The following is a 22,314-nucleotide window of genomic DNA, read 5'->3' as shown; positions in this document are numbered from 1 at the left end:
AGTGAAACGTTTCTATAAAGGTAGTAAAGCGTGTTTTAGGATAGGAAATGAAGTTAGCAATTGGTTTCCGGTGAGGGTGGGGCTAAGACAGGGATGTGTGATGTTACCATGGTTGTTTAACTTTTATGTTGATGGAGTGGTGAGAGGGGTGAATGCTCGAGTGCTTGGCCAAGGATTGAAACTGATAGACGAGAATGATCATGAATGGGAGGCAAATCAGTTGTTGTTTGCAGATGATACTGTACTAGTTGCAGACTCGGAAGAGAAGCTTGGCCAATTAGTGACAGAATTTGGAAAGGTATGTGAGTGAAGGAAGTTGAGAGTTAATGAGGGTGAGAGTAAGGTTATGAGATGTACGAGAAGGGAAGGTGGTGTGAGGCTGAATGTCATGTTGAATGGAGAGTTACTTGAGGAGGTGGATTAGTTCAAGTACTTGGGGTCTGTTGTTGCTGCAAATGGTGGAGTGGAAGCAGATGTACATCAGAGAGTGAATGAAGGAGGCAAAGTGTTGGGAGCAGTGAAGGGAGTGGTAAATAATAGAGGGTTGGGCATGAACGTAAAGAGAGTTCTGTATGAGAAAGTGATTGTACCAACTGTGATGTATGGATCAGAGTTGTGGGGAATGAAAGTGAATGTGTTTGAGATGATGTATGGGTGGTGTATCTCGAGTAGATAGGGTCAGGAACAAAGTAGTGAGGGTGAGAACGAGCGTAAGGAACGAGTTAGCAGCTAGAGTGGATATGAATGTGTTGAGGTGGTTTGGCCGTGTTGAGAGAATGAAGAATGGCTGTCTGCTAAAGAAGGTGATGAATGCAATAGTTGATGGGAGAAGTATAAGAGGAAGACCAAGGTTTGTGCGGATGGGTGGAGTGAAGAAAGCTCTGGGTGATAGGGGGATAGATGAGGCAAGAGAGGCTGCTAGAAATAGGAATGAATGGCGAGCGATTGTGATGCAGTTCCGGTAGGCCCTGCTGTTTCCTCTGGTGGCCTTGGATGGTACCAGCCGAATTTGGTTGAGTCCCTTGTCAGGCTGAGTAGAGCATAGGGAGGATAAGTCCCCTATTTTCATTTGTTTGATGTCGGCTACCCCCGAAAATTGGGGGAAGTGCCTTGGTATATGTATGTACCCTTCGTGCCTTAGTTTTGGAAGTTTGTGTTTCGTAATCGTTTCACACTGCTTTATACTAGAGACCTTTATAATTCTCGACAATGCTTTGAATAACGATGCTGAAAATTCTAAGACATGCTATCCCCTTACGTCTCATTACCTAAATACCATTTTGTAATTTGCTGTAGTCATTTCTTCACTGTTTTTATTCACGATTTTTTGCTCTTTATGGATTTATATACAATTTCCTTAGTAATTAACTCGATGTGTCGCTTCTTCAATTTTTTTTTTATTTATATATTTTTCATGATTTGTAAATATTTTTTCATAATTCAATTCACATTCTTTTGATATTGTGGCATATTTTTTCGCTTGCCACTTTTTTCTTTTTTAGAAATGAACATTCTCTTCCAATCTCTGTATTAATTAAACAATCATTATTCTGTTCACGTTTATTTAGGGCAATAATATTCATTAAGTAATTACAACTTTTCTGGATATCTTAAGATGAGGGAACCGGGGATAATAATCAATATCTATCAATCTTTCATTTACGGAATATTAAAGATCATTGGAGTGATATCATATGGCCATCTATCATCATTAAAACTCTGGTCATCCCTCTACGTTAAAAACGTTTTTGATGAGACGGAGTCGCTAAGAGGAATGGAAGACTAGGAAAGGTAGAGAGAGAGAGAGAGAGAGAGAGAGAGAGAGAGAGAGAGAGAGAGAGAGAGAGAGAGTTAGGACCCAAAGCAATAGGGTCACATCCCTTTAACGTCCAAGAAAACGTCCCTTATGTTCCCCTTTTCTGAGGGAAATTAAAGAGGATACTCAAGGAGCGAAATCTCTCCTGACTGACCTGGAAACCCTTGATTGAATTTTCCTTCACCTTTGCAGCAGAAATTGACACTTTGTTCTCGAGACTTGATGGTGGAGGGAAACCACCAACTCTCCAACAACGGGAAAGTTTGTCTCTGTTTTAATGCTTTTCCATTTGTTTTTTCCATCTGGTGTGGAAAGGGAAACTTTGCGTGACGCATTCACTTTGGTTTGCATCACAGTATCAGAAACTAATTATCATTATAGAGTTTGAATTACTTTAATTTTCTCTTCCATACTTTTCTCTCTCTCTCTCTCTCTCTCTCTCTCTCATACATACACCCAAAAACACACATATACACATGTAAATGCGGCATATTTATATGTCATGCAAATTTGATGTTCTTTAGGTGATTTACAATTGATAGACAGACAATGACAAAGAATTTTTCACTTCCCTCAAAAGGAACTGATTATGGTACATTTTTATAAAAGTCAAACAATAAAGACAAGTTGGGCAAAATGAAATATCTTTATATTCTTGGTTCCGTATTTTTTCTATTCCCGCTCGTTGTGAAGGATACCTACCTCATATTTCACGAGACCTAAATATCTACTTTTCTATTCTCAAAAGATCCGTTCTCTATGAAAAAAAATCAATAGATATGGATATGATAAGAAAGAGGATCATTGCCTCAAGTTACATCGTCATTTATAAGGACACCTGACGAAGAAAATAAGGCCTTAAAGGAGACAAATCTTCTACTGAAGTATCCATCACTGTGGAAGAGACAACGTGCCGTCAGGTACCAGAAAATATCCACAGAAAATAGATTAAGGAAACAGGACAGAGAAAGGAAAGGAGGGAATGTGAGAGAAGGGAGGTGAACATTTATTCTTCCTGAGAAAACTAAATGGAATAACAAATGGAATAACAAAAACCGATTTGAAGACATCAGTGAAATCAAATTGAAAACTTTATTGCAATTAAATGAATGTCAATGGTGACTTAAACGGGACACCTTCAGCATAGAAAAGGAAACCAGGCTTGCTCTTAGCCAAGTCACCATTGTCATCTAAATTCTGTCTCTTTGGACAAGAAAGATAATAGGACACCCTGCTTATGGATCCCTCGATCCTCTCAATCAATTACCAATTATCTTGCATCTGTTCCATGTTGTTAATACTTTCATTAACTCAAAGCATTCGATGACAGTTACAAATGAAAAATTGTGAAAGTAAAAATAAATCTTAATATACGAAAATTCTTAACTTCAATTGTTTTATGTTACTTTAAGACAGAATAAGTTATAGATATATGAATCATATAGCTTTAATGCAGAACTTGATACGGATACGTGAAACCTGATGTTTTTTAAAAAGTGGAATAAGTTTTATATATGTAAATGGTTTATATTTACGTACTTGTTATGGCAACAATGACGACTAAAAAGTTACTTGGTGACATTCATAAGACGAGAATGATATCAGTAACATCAATAAAAGCTGAATAGTTTAAATGAAACTTTATCTCATTAAGGAATTAACTTTCTTTTCCTTTCATTTCATGAAACCTCTGTACTTAGCCTATGAGCCTTTCGTCTTAGTTACGGGACAACAAAAACAGAAAAGAATTATACTAAATCCCTATAAGTGGCAATGCTGATGAAGCATAAAGTTATAAAAGGAATGATGCTAAAAGAGAAAGATTTAGAAAGAGCAAAGCATCACTTTCAAGGAGAGAAAAAGGAAAAGCAACACATAATACAAAAGTAAGAGCAAGTAGTCAGCAAAATAGGCTTTGTCACTGTTAGAGATGAGAAACCACTCGCATAAATATAAAAGTCAAATAGAGGGAAACATAGGTAGACAAGCGATGAAATAAGTCATTCATAATTTGATTATATCATATCGATTCCTTTCATCATCGTCTAGTCCCCATTTCCATTGGCTTTATGAATTCAATATCAGTCGTAGCCTTACCTCTATATCTGCTGCTTCAACTCACGTCATTGTTTCTTCTTTCTATTAATATTTTCTAATTCCTGTATGTTCTCTTACCTATCATTATCACTGTTGTAAGCGGAAAGGATAAAAACAGCAATGAAAAGAGGGAAAGCCCTAGAAGAAGAAGAGGATGTAAACAACAAGTCCAAGAAAAGCAAGGAACAAAATTTCCAGTTGGTGGTCTTTGTAATTCCAGAAAGAGAAGAACAGTAAAAACAAATCAATAGTTAATCTTCTGACGTCAAAGAGAACCTATCCATGAGGAAAATACAAATTATTTCTACGTCCCTCTTTGCCTACTCATTTTGATTCTGAGGAAATCGTACGCTATTTTCTACTTGTGATAATTAGGGAATGAAAGGTATATTCATCAAATATAGTGGTAGTTGGTTATGATATTTAACCAGAGAATAGTTAACTGTCTTCATTAAGTAGTGACAAGACGTACGCCCTTATAGTGATTAGTTAGGTGCCGGTATATAAGCATTGTTTGGAATTCAGCGTTAAAAGTCTCCGGGTAATTGTTACATTCTCAAACTGAGGAAAATACTATACTTCAAGAATGTTCTGCCTTTCTACGTATCAGAACCCCAAAACAATAATGGATTGCAAGTCACCTCCATCCCTTGGGTGAAAAAGCAAGGTACAAAGGACCTCGGATAAAGTTCCCTTAAGAAACTGGAGCTGGAATGCAATAAGGAGAATCCTTCTCTCTCTTCTCGGGGAATATTTGCAATGGCTCAGTGATGAGGTGGGAAGGGTCGGTTACTTCGATGGAGTCATTTATAATTACGGCGATCGCGTCACCGAGAAGAATCGAATTTTTCCGGACGAGTTAATGGCGCTGGTGATACGGAATCATCAGAAAAGGTTTTTGGGGTGGGATGGGGGTGGTGGTGGGGGTGGGGGCAAAGCGCGTTGGGCCAGTCCGGTCTGCTGGTGAAAGTGTCACTAAATATAATTTTTGGAAGGTTTCCTTTGGTAAGTCCAACAGAACTTTTGAAGAGAAAAATAGAAAAATGGAAGAAGAGCATGATTTTTTTTTTTTTTTAAGTACGTTTGTATTGTTCAATCTCATTATCGTTCTCATGCCTTTAATCTTACTCAGTTTCCCAAGTTTCAAGATGTTTGTATCGTTTTTTCTCTTCTCTTAATTTGATATATTGTTTGAAGAAAATAACTGACTATGTTAAAAAATCAATCCTCTTTTGGTTACTTTCAATTTCCTTAAATATCTTATTATTTGAATTTTTAATAATAATAATAATAATAATAATAATAATAATAATAATAATATTATTATTATTATTATTATTATCATTATTATTATTATTATTATTATTATTATTATTATTATTATTATTATTATTATTATTATTATTATTATTATTATTATTATTATTGGAAGAAAGAGAAAAAGGAACAGAAAAAGAAAATATCAAGATTTTATAAATTACTTATGCTTTCTGGCCAAAAAAATTATTGTTGATGAAAGAAAATTCAAGAAAGTTGGCAAACTTTTTAGGGATTTCTACTTTTGCCTAAAAGCACTAAATAAATACTTTTGAGGCTGCTGGTGTCTATAATGGAAGATCTAGGTAACTTTGATAATAAAATAATGTAACTTCTTATTACACTTTCATCTGCTTTCTTTTGCTAATACATTAATACATGAGAAATTGATTTATAAGTGGAAACTGGAACTCTCTTTTTATTCTCGTTTATTTCGGACTCCTAAAACCTTCCATCCTTCGGGAAATAAGACTTCTATGTTCTTATTACGTTTATCTTTCAGTTCTTCAGGACGTCTCAGATAAGAACATTAGATTGATTTCCCATTCCATTGACCTCTACAATAAGAATATAATCACGAATCCTAGTTACGCAGTTGAAACGAACGAAAGGGTAGCATGAATAAACCAATAAAGAGGAGAGGAGAAACGACACAAGAGTTGATTTGATGATCTGTTGCGAGCCTTTCAGTGTTGATGAAATTATTCACGATTGCAATGTTTCCCTCAGAGAGAGAAGGAAGGAATTATAATCAGCATTGCTTGCGTCGATATGTTAATAGCCATTATGGTTATTTATCACACGTGTTTTATATACGCTTTTTTTGGCTTATCATTTGCTCTTTCCTATACTTATAATAGACAAACCTGTGTAAGCATGCTAGTTCATGTTTTATTTTGTTTGAATCTTTTTGACATTCTTGTTCGCAAGGTCTAGTATATAACCTCGATGTATGTTTAAAAAAGTTTAGTTGCATTCACCTCACCTCTCAATTGCACGTTGTTAACCACGGAGTGACCAGCACCCCCATGCCTTCGCCCTCACTGCCGTGTCTTACTGTTACAATGCCGCCCGCTGAAATCGACTCTAGTTCCTGCATGCCGAAGTCCAGTTTTGTATTAAGAGTAAGACCCACTCAAGCACTAAAGCAGATTATGTTCTCACGGCAATCCCCGGGGACACTTTCCTGGAAATCTACGATTGGCTTTGCAAGCAAGGAGACCCCCCAATAGCATAAAATGCCCTCAAAACATTCCTCCTGTAGCAGTAATCACCATTGCCAACCTCCCGTATAGCCAAGCTTTTTCAGCTCTCTCAATAACTGTTGGAGGACCAAAAGGCTTCGCTCGGGGAAATGACCAGAACCACTCGCCTGCTACCTGCCCAATACGGCTCTCCTTGGGAGTTGAACCTACTTCGTGTCCTTTGTTTACGACTCTTACCCAAAACTGCACGCGCTGTTATACCAGGTGTCAATATTTTGCCGATCGAGGACTTGATGACCAAAGTCGAAGCCCTGATGAAAAGCCACTTCATTACCTTCAAGAGCTCCAGCTACGCCTCCATTCCTGACGAAGAGGACAAATATTCAATATCGACCAAAGCTGATGTGAATGTGGTAGGACACCGACGCCCACACCATGAGGTTACAGAGCGGCAACAAAGCCTCCTACCAGCCACACAATTTACATCTCGCTCACGCCCCAACCAATGACCTCCACAGCCACTTACTGATGCTCATCACCTAAAGGTTATGCTACTACCACTCCAAATTTGGGACTACTACGCGGTCAAAAAAAATTTATAAGTAGACTATCACTTCTGGCGGTAGCCTCCCCTCTCACTAATATTTTTTTTTTCCATGATGCAGGTACAGGCATACGATTATTGGTAGATGCTGATGCTTGCCATTTTCTTGTACCAAGACCATTGTCCAGGACACATCATAATCTGTCTAAGCCTACCAACTACTACCTGGTAGCTGCTAATTGATCTCTGATCCCCATCTATGTTTACGAGAACCTCATATTATCGTTTGGAAGCACCAAGTATTATTAGAAGTTTCTAGTTACTGATGTCACATCACCAATCCTAGATGCGGATTTCATCTCACATTCCCACCTCCTGGTTGATTCTGCTCACCAAGGGTTAGTCAACATAGGCTCCTAGTCGTCGACACCTCTTCAACTCCACCCCTCCCACCTCATTCTTCACATCAGCACACCAACGGATGTAAATGCCCACCACCTCAAGTCATACCCGGAAGTCTTCTGCCCAGAACTTCGCTTATGTTACGTTGTGGGAAAATTTACTCCATGCCACCAGACTTATAAGACCCTAGCAAAGCAATATATAACGACATATCTTCAATAAACAATGCGCGTTTTCCTGCACAATGGCTCAAGCAAGCAACTACTAGCGGCCCCTTTCACCTGCCCATTACATGGTGTCCGTGATACGGAGAGGGTTTCCTTAATTAACATTCGTGGCAGGGAACATTGGTTCTCCATCGATGGCCTAAAACTTGCATATTTTCGGCTAGATGACCTACCTACAGTACACCTCTCTAGAGTAGGTCACCCTATTCTACATATATATAATTTTTAAGGGAGAAACAATGTACCGCATGTCTTTCATACACTCACGTACACGGTAACAGTTTTGCTTATTGTCTTATCAGTCGCTCTTTTCTGTACTGAAAATTTTGTGACATTCTTGGTATCGAGTCCTGGTATAGAAGGTCGATGTCTGTTTGATAAAGTTTAATTGCATTCACCTCGCCTCTCAGTTATGGCCCACTCACACAGTTAGGATTCATCCGAATCAGGATTCGTCATAAGAGGAAGAAAGATCTAAATGAAGATGAACAGATGCTAAATTTTGGAGAAATTGATAGAGTAATAGATGATTATAGGATATTTCTTCAAAAATATAAAAAGAAGATTTGAGAGAACTGATATTTGCGGAGATGAAAGACTATTATTGGTCAAAGACAGATGATTGTTCACCATTTTTCTGTAATAATTAATGGGTATGATAATGATTGAGATTAACAGAAAAATGAATAATTGAATGAATGATTAAAAACTTAAACTGTTGACGAAATTAAATTGTCTTATGAATAGGAAAGTGGGTCAATGGGAACGATTTTATGAGCAAAATCCACATCGTAATCTATAGATAGATAGATAGATAAATAAATAAACAAGTCAAATATTCCGGTAAAAAGTAATTAGATTTTGTAATTTAACTGTATCGTTTTTTGTTCTTCCACCCTCTTTCCGTAATTACTGTTGTTTATTTTCATCTGTTCTTCTGGCCCCTTCTTCTCTTTGGATTCCATTCGTATATTATTGCACTTTTGATAAATATTATTTCCATTCTTTTCAACGTTTCTTTTCTCATTAATGTATCATTTTCCTTATGTCATATAATTCCTCCAATAAAAAAGTTAAAAGCGTAAATAACATTTGGATATTTGTGACTAATAGAAGAAGAATTTGACTTCTTTACAGCTGAATTCCCTCTTCAAGATCACCTAGAAAAGGATACGTACACTTATATAGACACACATACACACAGACACACACACACACACACACATATATATATATATATATATATATATATATATATATATATATACATATATATGTATATATATATATATATATATATATATATATATATATATAAATATATATATATACACACACACACATATATATATATATATATATATGTGTGTGTGTGTGTGTGTACTGTATATATGTATATATATAATGTTATGTAAAGTATGCACATTAGAGAGTTACTTGGATAATGTATTGTGATTTCAAAAAAACAGATGAAGGCAAAATTTGTGATAAATTGGCTATAATTTCAATACATACACAATATTTGTTTCAATATGCAGTAGCGAAATAAAGGACTTGCGAAGACATTAATCTCACAGGACGAAGGAGATAAACCAACGGTTTCCGATACCACACTCGTCCATCATCATTGGGTCCACATACGAAGATAAAGACACAGTAACAACCCCTGCCACACTTTCCTTGGTAAAGTATAGGTGAAGGGCGACCTACAAATAATGAATGAAAAACACATACTCAGAGTCTTGTGGAAACTTGCATAAGACAGCAGGAATATAAACATCATTTTGTGGAACAGTAAAAGCATAAACCAACAATATCTCCTTTCAAATTGATACACCAACAGTTCAACTGACTTGCAAGGCTAACAGGAACAGAAATGCTTATTTTGATCAATTTTATATAACAAAGGGAAAGAAAAATGTTTGGGGATAGAAATAATTAATGAAGCAGCATAATTAAATTCCCTTCATTTGTGATGCAGATTGCGAAAATTAATTTATTTCCCAACATTAAGCTGTATCCTCAACAGGTGGTGGCTTCAGAGATAGAGAGAGAATCACGGGTGAAAACTTGTTTGAAAACCTTCCCTATTTTCAGCAGCATTTCTATCTTTCCTCGTAAATTCTTATTTCTATTTAATCTCTCTCTTTTCTATACTCTTTTCCTTTCATCGGAAAGCCTCTTCTATGGGAGGTATGAAAAACTTAATAAATGTTCTTTTCCTCTTTCATCCTATAGCTTTAATATGAATGCAGCTTTAACTATTATTTCCAGCTCAATTCTTTCCTTATAAATAAACCGTTAATTTTACGTACCTTGAAATTTTCCCCCCATTCATTTCAACATTGCAGCATGCAAATATTTCTTGAATTTCCATTCAACATTCTCAACTCAATAAAGTCTTCATACACATCAACATTGATTCGTTAGATACTGTTGTCACAGTCTTTTACATATATGGTACCTTCGAGGTTTTTTATCTCTTCTCTCACCTTACTATTTCTTATCAAATTTATTTACAAATAGTTAGTTGGAAAATGATAGCTGGGCCAGATAGTAACAGTAAAGATATTTGCTAGAAATAATAATAATAATAATAATAATAATAATAATAATAATAATAATAATAATAATAATAATAATAATAATAATAATAATAATAATAATCAGAGATTTCTTCCCTTCACAAAAAAGAAAAAAAAATTATTTTATTTACATCTGATCCAAACTGCAATTCCTTATCCAGAATCCGAATCTGGATCATAACCAAAATATATTGAAGGCGTCCATGGCCTATGATCTATCTATGTTGACAATTTCGTCAAAATCCGTCAATTTGTTTTGATATAAATCTTTTAAATTGTGCAAAATACAAATCCAGATTTAGACTCCGGATCCGGAACCGGATCACCTCCAAAATTTAGTGGCGTTGCAAATGTCCTGAACTCTGTCTGTGGTAGAAATTTCCTCAAAATCTGTCAAACTGTTTTGACGTTATCCTTAAAATGGAGACAAATGCAGACCCGTCCAGGACCTAAGATCTATTTGTGGTGAAAATTTCGTCAAAATCCATCAAGTAGTTTTGACGTAATGCTTTCCATAGACAGACAGACAGCCACTCAGGCAAATAAATAAATAAATAAGCCGGCTCGATTGTATAACCTCCTTGGCAGAGGTAATAATAATAATAATAATAATAATAATAATAATAATAATAATAATAATAATAATAATAATAATAATAATTATGATGATGATAATAATAATAATAATAATAACAATAATAATAATAATAATAATAATAATAATAATAATAATAATTGCTATTGTCACTATTATGAGGTAAACTAAAACCTTAGTTAAAAAATCAAGTTATAATAAGCTCTCAAGCCACACTTGGAGAGTATCCTAATTAACTATAGAAACACAGATGTAAGTAATAAACTACAAAAGATAAATATAAGAAATAAACAGTTAAGATATATGATGGATAAGTAAGTAAATGGTAAGCTAGGAAAGAAAATGAGTTTAATCTAAGTTTAAATTTTCAGTTTCAACTATGTAAATATATTGATATTCTTTTTACACCAACAGGTCAACAGGAACAAAAATGCTTATTTTGATCAATTTTACATAACAAAGGGAAAGAAAAATGTTTGGGGATAGAAATAATTAATGAAGCAGCAAAATTAAATTCTCTTCATTTGTGATGCAGATTACCAAATCTAATTTATTTCTCAACATTAGGCTGTATTCCCAATAGGTCGTGGCTGCAGAGAGAGAGAGAGAGAGAGAGAGAGAGAGAGAGAGAGAGAGAGAGAGAGAGAGAGAGAGAGAGAGAAACAGCGGTCACTACTCATTTCCGGAGTTGATTGTAGAACCATGGGTGAAACCCCGTTCGAAAACTTTTCTCATTTCAAAGGCACTCTAATCCTTCCTCACAAATTCCCATTCTGCCTCAAGTGTTAAAAACAATCTCTCGCTTCCCTCTACTTTTTCATTTTTTTCGCAAACCCTCGTGTATGGGATGTATGCAAATCTTTGTAGGTCTTCCTCCCCTCTTTCATCCTATAACTTCACATGAGAATGTTCTTATCACTATCATATCTTGCTCAATTCTCTCCCGATAAATAAACCATATTATTACCTGCTTTTCCTAGTTGAAAAGCAGGATGCTGTAAGCCCAGGGGCTCCAACAAGGAAAATAACCCAGTGAGGGAAGGGAAAAAGGAAAATTAAATACTTTAAGAAGAGTAACAACATTAAAATAAATATCTCCTATATAAACTGTATAAACTTTAACAAAACAAGAGAAAGAGAAATCATATAGGATAGTGTGCTCGAGTGTACCTTCAAACAAGACTCTAACCCAAGACAGTGGAAGATCATGGTACAGAGGCTATGACACTACCCAAGACTAGAGAACAATAGCTTGATTTTGGAGTGTCCTTCTCCTAGAAGACCTGTTTACCATAGCTAAAGAGTCTCCTCTACCCTGACCAAGAGGAAAGTAGCCACTGAAAAATTATAGTGCAGTAGTTAACCCCTTGAGTGAAGAAGAATTGTTTGGTAACCTGTGTTATCAGGTGTAAGAGGACAGAGGACAATATGTAAAGAATATGCCAGAAATTTCAGTGTGTTTGTCTATAGGCACAGGGAAAATGAACCGTAACCAAACAAAAGTATCCAATGTACGACTGTCTGGCCAGTCAAAAGGCCCCGGTAGCTGGTGGCCTGGACAACGTACTACCTATTGGCTCAATAAAGTCCTCATATATATTAAAATTGATTTTGTTAGATACTGAAGGGACTTTTGGGTATTTACAAAACTGAAACTTGCTTCTTCTCTCATTTATTACTGTCACCCATTTGAAGATAATAATTAGAGACAATAATGACAGATATTTTCTAGAAAATAATAATAATAATAATAATAATAATAATAATAATAATAATAATAATAATAATAATAATAATACATACATACATACATACATACATACATACATACATACATACATACATACATATACCAAGGCACTTTCCCTAATTTTGGGGGGTAGCTGACATCAAAAAATAAAAAAAAAAATAATAATAATAAAAAGGGACCTCTCCTCTTTACGTTCCTCCCAATAATGACAGATATTTTCTAGATAATAATAATAATAATAATAATAATAATAATAATAATAATAATAATAATAATAATAATAATAATAATAATAATAATAATAATAGTAATAATAATACTTATATTTATCATAATGATGTAAACTAAAATCTTACTTGAACAATTATGATGCTACAAGCCTTGAATCCACATATGATAAAGTAGCGTAGTGAACTAAAAAGGGAAAAACACAGATGTAAGTAACAAATTCTGAAGGAACAATAAGAAAAAAATAGTTAGGATACATAACATTAATGAATATATAAATAAACCGTAAGCTAGGAAAAGAAAACTTCAAAGAGTTTGCACAAAGTTTAAAATAGAAGTTTCAACTGTGTACATACATTAACATCTTTTCTTCCTGCTAAACAAAATTTTATAAACAACTCTTACTAAAAGTGTGAATTTTCTTAACCTTTAGAAAGATCACGGATGAATGGAAAAAATGAAAAACTAGATTCGAATATTTGAAAATTCTAAAACAGATCTTCCAAATTAAGAGTGTTGAAGTTTAAAGGGAAGACAAGAGACCCAGGCCATTTGTTCAGACACACTTTGACCATTTCTCAACTTCTTGAAGACGTATTAAGTCGGGAAGACGATGACATCCTCATTAATGACTTGCACTAAATCCCAAAGGATTTGGTTTTCCCTTTTTAAGCCACAGGAATAATGATGCCTCTTCGGCTCTATCTGTGAGTTGGGGGAGGGGGGGGGAGGGTTAGTGTCAGCAGTTTGTGAAAAAATAACTCATTAATATTGCCATCATCGTTCAAATGAACATCTAAGTTCAGAAAATGTTCAACTAATAGTGTGATACCCTACTAATATCAGAAGATCAATAATAGATGAAATAACAGTTAACATTATTTAGAATATTAAATGAAAGGCCAGGTCGCTCCTATGGTTGGGAGTGACCTGGTCTTTCATTTGAAGGGGCTAGGGTTCCATCCCAAGAATGAGGTAGAAATTTATTTTCATTTGAGCACGATATTGTTTTGATTTTCATCCACACACACACACACACACACACACATATATATATATATATATATATATATATATATATATATATATATATATATATATATATATATGTATATATGTTAGCGTGGTACTGTTATAAACACACATTAGTTTTCCAATCAAATTTCTCTTCAATGTGGTGTAATGTTTAGACTTGGTAGGTTACTTCTCCTTCTGAATAAGTCTAAGTAAGTTAACTTTAAAACAGTTTATTTCTTTAAAAACAGTTATTAACATCTCCATCACAGGAGTATAGATGGTTTGGTCGGATGATCGTTCCGTATGACATCTTGACCAGAAAGTGACAAAAATATCCATATTGATGTTAAAGCCTAATTAGTTATCTCAGCACTTAATGATTTATTGTAAACACAACATTAATACCGGAAGGTACTTAGATCCGTTTGAGAGACAACTCTTTCTCACGGCTTGGTTGTGTTTACTCTTCATGAAAAATGTTACATTGCAATTGAATAGCAGGGTCTTGAGTTTCGCATCTTGGTTAGGAGTGACTATGGCATTTCTCACACTCGCTCCTAACTTCCATATTGACCTCTTAGGTCATGGATTTAAACATGTAATTTTACATACATTACATATATATATATATATATATATATATATATATATATATATATATATATATATGAATATATATATATATATATATATATATATATATATATACATTTATATATGAATTTATCTATTTAAATCTCTCTCTCTCTCTCTCTCTCTCTCTCTCTCTCTCTCTCTCTCTCTCTCTCTCTCTCTATACACACATACACACACACACACACACACACACACACATATATATATATATATATATATATATATATATATATATATATGTGTGTGTGTGTGTGTGTGTGTGTGTGCATACATGTTTATATATATGAATATATATATACACACACATATATATATATATATATATATATATATACATATATATATATATATATATATATATATATATATATATATATATATATATATATATATACATATATGAATATACTAAAATATATGATTAAGAGAAACATTTCAATGATAAGACTTTCATCAATATGGCTTCCAGGACAACCATTCTAATTTAAAGTTTTCACTTCAATAATTCCATTTCTATTGAAAGAACGAAAGAAGGTAAGTAAATGAGATATCCCAGCCATATCAGACTGACCTCAAGAGAATTATATACGTAATGTTTTTTTTAGAAAAAAATTACCATTTGTTATCGTTTCATTTACGGAAGAATGAGAGAGAGAGAGAGAGAGAGAGAGAGAGAGAGAGAGAGAGAGAGAGAGAGAGAGAGAGAGAGAGAGAGAGAGAGAGAGAGAGAAATAATTTTATTTAATTCTATCTCCCCGTCTCTCTCTTGTTACTGTTTTATTCTCTTATCAACATATATGTGTCTAATATGGATTTTAGCAAAAATAATATGTTATAAACTGTTTCCTCCCCTCTGGAACGGGGATTACTTGGTCGTGGCCCTTCCCTTTCGATGATACAACTGCTTACACAGTTGTAGTAAAGAATCATCCAGCAAAAGAGAGAGAGAGAGAGAGAGAGAGAGAGAGAGAGAGAGAGAGAGAGAGAGAGAGAGATGAGTCTGGAATGCTTATGATTTATTTTCCCTTTTTCTACTGAACCCCTTTTATAATTTTTTAGTTTCCATATTAGAATGGCAGATTGATTCTTTTCCAGACGATTGAGTTCCATCCTCGAGACAAAAATGAATTAACCTCAGGGATGGAGTCTTTTCTGTCATTGAGGGATCGAAAAAACTTTCTTGAGGCTTCTCTCTGACATCAAATCTTTCTCTAACTCAATCACTCATACTTTACTAGAAAATGCCTTAATGGGGTCGATCGGTTTGATCATTGAATCTTTTTTTTGTTGAATTTTTTTGACAGAAAGGGGGTTTTCAAACTGGGGAATATTTTTATCATTAGTTTGACTTGAAATTTCTCTCATTATTTTTCGATGGCTTATTACTAAATCTTTCTCTTTGTTACTTTATCACCTGTCTACCACTTAGCATCCAACCTCTGTTCCCCGCATCACTGTCTAGATTTCTCGGAAAGGATACCATTGATAGGATTGGAGTTTTATTTTTTATTTTTTTCGAGACCAATTGTGGGAGCTGTGGTGTCAGTATTCCTATACTGGTACACGGAACTATTCTTGTGCTGAAATCTGGCCCTCGGGGTCCAGGGGTGGACTACTCCTGGAATCCAAGGGCCAAATTTCATAAGGATAGGATTCTCGGCATTCTGTCCTGTTTGCCTGCGACTATAATTGAAGTGAGGATAATTGTAGTCTTGATATGTTCTCAGTTCCATCAAGCGTATTGTGCATACATTTGAGCCACTCTAATCATAGTGATACTAACTTTAAGGGTAGGATAGGGAGTGGACATTTGGGAATCAGCTCTCGCAGGTGTCATTCGTGGAAAAATTGAATCCATGAAAGACTAATGGGTTTGTTTTTAGGATTCCAGGGTCTTAATATTTTCTTCTACCTAAACATTTTTTTCCATTTTTATTTTAGTATTATCATTCCCTCTTCCATCCCCTTCAATAAATATTGAGCAAAATTATTGCTCCCTGTACCCCTGGATCAAATGGCGAACACCAGATACTGCTGATGACCTCTGCCTGTTTGAATATGGAAAACTCTTTTGACAACTGCAAACTAAAAAGGGACTGCTCTTCAAATGTACAGAACAATGATGGTGATGTGAGGAAAGTGAAAGTCATTCACATATATTATTTACCAATAACTTGTCATTATAAAGCATTATGGATTAATTTAAAGCCTTATGGTAAGATTACCAAAATAAAGGTGGATTTCAGGGAAGAAGGTGTTAAATGGAAAGCATAGATCTGCTTTAGTAATCATGAAAAGAATTTGAAATCCCAAATATAAAAGATAATAATAGCGAGATTACCGGAAGTCTGTGCAATGATGCTCCTGGAAACCTTAGACCAGGTAATCGGAAACATCCTCTAACTAAATCATATTTAAGCCAGTTCAGTACCTAATAATCAAAATTCGATGTACCTCTTCACAAAGGCACTACTTTCTTCCTCTAAATCTACCACACCTCGGATGAACAGTCAAAGGTTTTCATTTTAGGTAGCATCGTTGCCAGATTTAGGGGAAGAATCTTATGTTGGAGAGCTATTGGATCTATCTTTCATTGTGGGGGCGCATAATCCACATAGATCTCCCTCTTTTAATGGAAAATGAGGGACACCATCATCCCTCTCCACCAATTAGAAATGTAAAAATACCTATTGCAAATACGTATGATATCCTATCTGAAAGCAAAAATGAGGAACTCTCACGAAATTTAAATATATCAAAAACTAATACCGAGGTTCACCATCCCCGTAACAAATGAATAAGATGACTGCCACGTAAAATATCAAACCAAGCTTAGCAGGACCTAGTTTAACAAAGAGAGTATCAAACACTTACGCAACATAAAAAAAAAAAAAAAATAAAAAAAAAATGGTAGGATGACTTCTGCAAAAGCGTCCTCAAAAAGTGAATTTATTGTTTTCTCTTTAATCTTGCAGTGGAAACGTCAAGGTCTGAGGGCTAAATATGAAGAGCTGAAGCTTCTAATTCATGACCACTCGTCTGTAGTTGCAAGTCTACAAGAAACAATGGTACGAGTTTTTACCCCATGCCCCAAAGAGTACATTAATTACAGAATACCATGAAATCCTCAGGGAAATATCCATGGTGGAAGTCTCGTGTACGCTGGCTGCGGCATTCCCCAAAAATATTTAAATCTACGTACTACCATACAAGCAGTAGCAGTCTAAATAGATCTGTATAGGAAACATACCAAATGTTCGCTATATTTACCTTTTGATGACATTATTTCCTAGGATGATATATTTGAGGTGTTGAAGCAACTCCCTGAACCATTTCCTTTTCTTGGGGATATGAACAGAAGACACCCATTACGGGTAGATGTTTTAGTAAATTCAAAGGGCAACCTGCTAGCATCTGTAATAGAAAATGAAGATTTTGGAATTCTAAACACAGGTGAGCCCATTCATTCCCATATCCAGAGAGATACTTTTCCATGCATTGATCTTTCAATAGAAAGGTCTAACTGTCTGGCTGACTTTCATTGGAGAATGTTGATTGACTGGTATACAAGTGATCATGCACCAATAGTAATAGCAACTAACAATGGCCCACTGAATATAGATCACCTCGATGATACTTGGATAGAGCTGACTGGCAAAATGTAAAGAACTGAGTGAAGTGAAAGGTAATGGAGACGAATCCCAAAATATTGATGATCCAATTGATGAATTCATCACTCAGCTGGAGTGCATTTTATTCACAAAAAAAAAAAAAATAATAATAAGGTTTGTTCTGTCGATGACCAGTCCCTTGTTCGGCAACAGAAATTCAGGTGTTGCACAGATCTACAAGAATTGAATTAACAAGGTGCTGTAGGAATCACACTAAACAAAACATCGTCACTTACAAGAAATGCAGAGCAAGATATTGACGAGCAATTAAAGCAGCTCGGCTTCGGTTATGGTTATTATTTCTATCTTCAGTGAATAAATAACCCCACCATCGGCCGTTTAGAGGAAAGCTCATAAAATTGCTGGTAAATATACTCCAAATTCTCCACGTTTGTTAAAACTTAATGATCAATATATTACTAATCCTGTGAAAGTGAGTACATTTCTATCTGGTCATTTTAAGAGAGTATCCTAAAAGTCAGAAAACTTCCTACGCTACCTTTCAAGAAGAAAAGAAAAGACTCTTGACTTCACATCAAATAAGGAAGACATACAATCTCCCATTTACAGAGAGAGTACTTGACTATGCATTATCATCACGCAATGATACAGTGCCAGGCCTTGACGAAATTCCCTTTCCTTGCTAAAGCATGTGTGTAATAAGACTACACTTTTTATCTTAAGTATTATTATCAGAATATGGCGAGACCCTAGATTCCCAACAGTATTATGATTTAAAACAACCTAAAATAAGATATTGGTTTCAATCCAAACGATTACAAGAACATTGACATAAAAACAGTGAATAAAACGAGGCAACGATGTAAAGAAATTATAGAAAAAATAATCAACGGACGAGAAAGAAGTAAAAGTAATTCCTCTTATCCTTCCAACTCTCTGTCTCTTCTCGAACAACTTTAAACCCTAAAGGTGTCCAACCCCTTAAGGGTCAATTCCTCCAAAGATTTATGCGCCCCATCGCCAGCTGAATCTCTCTTCCCATCTCCAAAGGATACTAATCAGCAGGCCCATCAAGCTCTTCGGAGAAACGACCTAGTTTATAATTCTATTTTTTCTCGCTGACGAGATCATTGCACTTACGATGTTCCTTTCTAGCTCATCATTGAGTTATCGTAAATATCTTACTTGAAAATAATGGAGTTTCCTTACTGTATTTCAGTTCCTAATTATTAAGGGCGAAACTTTATCTAATACATTGAAGTTTTCCTTCAGATGGGCAATGAAGTGGCAATGAAAGGTTGATTGATTGTCTTGTTTTGTGTTCAAACCTCCCCCTTCCTGTTTTCCTGACTCAGTCATGATCTAATTTTTTTTTTTTCGTTTTGACATATTCTTACAAACTTCCGAAGCCAGAGACAAGAATATTCCATTAAATGAAAATAAACATTCCTTTCCCTCATCTCACTTTATTTATTTCTGAATTGATATTTATGCAAGTATTTAAAACTTAACGCGTTAATAATTAACTAACTGTCCATTTATGAGTTGAAGATATTGAGATGCTCAATAATGCATTTACACGTATACCGGAACGACGTGAAAATATTATTTCTTCTCTGGATCAAATAAAATAGGGAGTTAAATCGAATGTCTAAATGAAAGGACAATTAGTTGTAGTAGTTACGGTCACTTTCTTCCATTTTCTTGATCATTGAGAAACTATAATCCAAGATGATTGGAGTAGGATGTCAGGGGACATGGGTATGGGTGTGGGGGGAGCGATGGAGAGGTCTAGAGAGGGTGTCCTCCTCCACATTGCTTTGATCAAGAGCTTCTGATTTCGTTTGAGTGAGAAAGTTTGATTTTGTCAAGTCATATTAACATTGGAATTTCTCTAGATAGGTTCTCTTCAATTGCATAACACCGCCTGAGGTTTCGTAAAAAAAAAAAAAAAAAAAAAGAGTAAATGATAATTCTATAACTTCCGTTGAATTTAAACCATGCACTAAATTTCATTTTAGATATAATCTTAATCTCTTTTTCGTCCTCCATCATCAGCAAATTCTTCGGTTTTGACTTTATCTGCTGTCATCCTTCCTCTTATCATATTAGTGGCATGGAATAGAGGTAGAGAAAAAGAAGAGAGAATTGAAAAAAGGCAATTTAAAAGTAAGAGTTTGCAGATATTTGGTGGTGACCTGAAGACTGCCAACAAGAAAGTTCCATTTGCTTGAGAAAAATGGAGGGGAACCTACAATGACTTTGATAAAATCTGATGTAATAGAAAGAATAAAAGCGTCATTATCCGAGGCTTGATTCTCATTTAATCCAACTGCATTTTACTTTCACTTTCTTTCCTTTGTCTTTCCTTTGACTTTGTAACAGTGGCAAATAATTACTAAGGTAATGACTGCTAATTTTCCTTTCTCTTTCTCTGGCAAAATTATGTATTTCTCCCGTTCTTTCCTCTTCCTCTTTTTCTCTCTTGGAGTAATCTTTGGCTTTTTTCTTGGTTCTCTAATGACGTAATTCATCAGAAAATTTCATCCCTCATTACAGTAGCTGTAATGTTTTAATACCAAAGTAATGGGAAGTTAATCAACGATGCAGAAATCGAAAAATCTCTTATAAACTAAATAATAATTTTTAACATTATTGCTTGTTAAAAAACGTGTCCCACAAAATCCTGATTCAGTTAAGGGCTTTGGTTTTTCCAAATAGGTTTGTAGTTTGGCAAATAATAATAATAATAATAATAATAATAATAATAATAATAATAATAATAATAATAATAATAATAATGTCGCTTACTATAATTTCGTAAACATAGAACAGTTGGGGAGGACGGGAAAGGTTTGGATTGGATTAGTCACAATAAATTGATGGCGGTGTTCTTATTTGTAGAAAACCACAGGACTTGCAAAGCCCGTTTACCATAATGCATGAAATATCACGTGAGATTGGACTTAAGATAAATAAAAGAAAGAGATAATGAGAACGGAATATACAATGGAAGATGAGCTATTATTGGAAGGAGAAGGGATTAATGGGGTAGATTCATTTAAATATTTACGAACAATGATGTCTAATACAGGATCTTTAAAATTTGAGTTTATTGAAAAATTGAAAAAAGCGAATCTGCCAATAGCTAGGTTCAGTAAAATTTAGTAATCAAATTGCCTGAAATTACTAATTAAAATCAGGCTTCATATCAGTTTAGTGAGATCGGTGTTACAGTAAGGACATGAGTCGTGGTATGACAATGAAACAATTTCTAAGAGAATTTGTGTATTTGAGAACAAAGTCCTTAGAAGAATATTGGGAGTTAAATGGAAGGTCAGGATTATCTCTAAAACTATAAAAGAGATTACTCGAGTGTCATATTTAGATGTGATCATGGTGAGGGGTAAATGGAGATGGTTTGGGCATGATCTTCGTACTTGCCAAGAGAGGTTAGTTCACCAAACTTTCAACTTGGCTTTAAAAGGCACTAGGAGAGTTAAAAGACCCAGGCGTCCTTGGCTGAGGACTATGATTCATGAAGTAGGAGACAATAATTAGGGAAGTTTTGATGTGAGAGCTCAAGATAGAGATGCTCTACGAAATCAAATCGAGGCCCTTTGCGTCAATAGGCGTAGGAGGAGATGATGATGATGATGATGATGATGATGATGACGATGATGATGTTATTACTTCCCTTGGTTAGATGTGGTAATTATGACAGAAAAAAAACGCTGTAGTTATTGTGAAAGATGTAAAGGGGATTTGCAGAGTGAAAGGTAATAGAAGTCTAGGAACTACTCTCTTACTATCCATAAGAAACTATTTACTTTGCCGGTACTGGAAAAATGTACGAGAAGTTAATTAAATTCTTGGCATATCCCATGTTAATGTTGAATGGTAAATCAGGTGTTTAACACTGAGCCTTCTGGCTATATATATATATATATATATATATATATATATATATATATATATATATATATATAAATGTATATATATATATATATATATATATATATATATATATATATATAGATAGATATATATGTATATATGTATATATGTATATATATATATATATATATATATATATATATATATATGTATATGTATATATGTATGTATATATACACATATATATATATATATATATATATATATATATATATATATATATATATATATATATATATATATATATATATATATATACTGTATATATGTCATTATCATCATCAACTCATCTTACGCCTATTAACG

The sequence above is a fragment of the Palaemon carinicauda genome, chromosome 30 (genome assembly GCF_036898095.1).
Source record: "Palaemon carinicauda isolate YSFRI2023 chromosome 30, ASM3689809v2, whole genome shotgun sequence".
NCBI classification, from domain to species: domain Eukaryota; kingdom Metazoa; phylum Arthropoda; class Malacostraca; order Decapoda; family Palaemonidae; genus Palaemon; species Palaemon carinicauda.
This window is presented reverse-complemented; position numbering follows the sequence as displayed.